Raw genomic sequence first — 2,461 nt, 5'->3', positions numbered from 1 at the left:
TTTTGTGTAAATTAGTTTTACTGTCATTTTCATAATTTATCGAACTATTTTATTTTTATCTGAAAGGCCTTTTTATTTTTTACTTGTATATTTTGTTTATGTTAGTTTTTAGTTTTTATAATGTTTAAATTGAACCAAATAAATGTTTAATCCGAGCCAATTTGTTTTTTGTTCATTTTAAAGCCTTCCAACGAAAAGACATTTTCGATTTGAGGTGGCTTTTAACACTTACAGTATTCGTTGTATACTATAGGTAAAAATCGAATATTATTCTCGAAGAAAATATCGCGCCATTTTTTCTTTACATGAAAGAACTCAAAAATATTTTTTTATAATTCTGGAACAGCGTTCCCCTTACCGTGGTTGGCAAAACCATGAATTTGAACTTTTTAGCTGTATACAGTTTTCATTAAAGTAATCAGAAATAGGAATGGAACAACTTGTGCTTGGACTAAGATTTAGAAGGAGGAGATATGAGAGATACGAACTGCCCCCGACAAGATGAAGCTGGGACGGTAGAGAGCTGATGGATGTGATGGCCCAGCCTCGATCGAGTTATCTTATAATAAGGCGCCACCTCTGCCGTCAAAGTGTTACTGCCTAAGTGGCTCGGGTCGGGACAATACAATTAGCTACCTACCTCTCTCTAGAGCAAGCTGACCGTCTCTCTCATCTCTTCTCTCGTATCTCTTATCGGTCTATATTCTTCAAATAATGTTATAATAGCAGTTTCCACTATTTTTCTAAAGATAAAATGGTTTATTTTACGTGTATTTTAATTATCTTGTTTGTGATCGGTAGTTTTATTAATAATAACAAAAATTATCTAAATTAGTCTCAAACTTCTTTATGAACACATATTACATTTCCAACGTTTCGTTTATGCCATCATCGAGCACAATCAATTGATTTATTAAAACGTTCAGGCTATTATGCCCAAGTCAATTTAACACAGTTAAAATAAACCTATATTTGTCACTTTTAATAATTATTTCTAACCTTCAAAATTTTTGTAATTTTACTACTATTAACTTATCACATATATGTGATACTAAAATTAAGACTGTTCTTGATGATGCCTGGATCGGCCGAAACGTTGGACATGTAATATGTTTTAATAAAGAAGGTTGAGACTATTTGGCTAATTTTTTGTTATTATTAATAAAATAGTTTGTTTTTCATAATTTGGAAAGAAATGTTGTTTTTTCAAAACGCTCTTAAGTGCTCATATTTAACAAATTTACGTTAAATTATGTTATATTAAGTTTTTTAGTGTTGTAGGAATTTATTATGATATCGAGCTCCGAATGGAAAAAAAAAAAAATCAACGTTTTAAAACAGCCTTTTTTTTCTTTTTTTTTTTTGTTCTCCGGTCTCTTGGACTAGCCTAACAGTGAAACATTACTTAACATTGAGTAATTAATAAAGACATAATATTTTCCCTTACTTTTTCTTCAATTATATATCACAAAACATAGAGCTTTCATGCTCGTTTTTCAATTTCAGGCGCTTTTTAAATATTACTGGATTTAACCATGTTAAAGTTTCCTCCTCCCGTTTTAAGATAATATTTCCAAAGTGATATAGGACCTTCGGACCCCGGAGGTCTTAGCGGGGCGGGTCAGGCGGGAAAGGATAGCCTTTTTTTGTGTTATGATCTCTTGTGAGATTGTGTCATGTTGTACATCAACCAATCTACTCGGTATAATTCTGTTTGAAAAGTCAGGTAAGTAAGGCTACCATGGAGGGCGGGAGTGGAGGGTTTCATACCGTTTTTCATGATTACTTTTTTTTGTTCCTTAATCAATTTATTTATTATATTACTTATACTTATTTGATCTTAATCGTATCTATTTTGTAATCTCTATTCCACTCTCATTGATCACATATATATCTTTCCCAGATACATTACACATATTGAATTTATTACGTGATTTTTATTTAAATTTATAAACTAAACAAATGTTAAAACGTCTCATATGCACGCCTAAAAAAAGAAAAAAGTCTGGCGCAGTGCACGCAACACATATGTCACCACCCCACGTACGTTGCAAACTTTTTTGATGACTGGTGAGCTCATATTGAAGTCATCACTATTTTTGCGATTTAAAAAAAACTAAAGACAAGGGGAAGTAAAAAGTTTCTATTTTTCTGTTGCTATAAAAATTCGTATTTCAGGGTTCTAGAAGTAGGAAGTAGGAAGGAGAGTCATAATGCAATCTAGAAAAAGCGAGTGATCTCCACTTTTCCCGGTTGGATGGGATCCCTTTTTTTTCTCCTTTAGTTATTCATAAAATTATTTAATATTTCGTATTTATCCATTGTCTTTTATTGCTCACAATGATAAATTTTTATATTAAAAGTTTAATTCAGGCCCCAGGTCTATATCTATTTAATAATTTTACACATTGTATTTATATCATTTTATATATATATTTTTAATATGTAATTTCAGTTTCGT

General features: G+C 31.1%; 1 protein-coding gene across 2 annotated transcripts in view; it reads left to right on the top strand.

Annotated features, from left to right (window-relative positions):
• DAT (Sodium-dependent dopamine transporter) overlaps window positions 1-2,461 on the top strand; it is a 156,104-nt gene that overhangs the window by 71,139 nt on the left and 82,504 nt on the right. The window lies entirely within an intron of this gene.

This window comes from Halyomorpha halys, unplaced genomic scaffold (assembly GCF_000696795.3).
Source record: "Halyomorpha halys isolate HHAL.00 unplaced genomic scaffold, Hhal_1.1 Scaffold10.1, whole genome shotgun sequence".
Classification (NCBI taxonomy): domain Eukaryota; kingdom Metazoa; phylum Arthropoda; class Insecta; order Hemiptera; family Pentatomidae; genus Halyomorpha; species Halyomorpha halys.
This window is presented reverse-complemented; position numbering and strand designations above follow the sequence as displayed.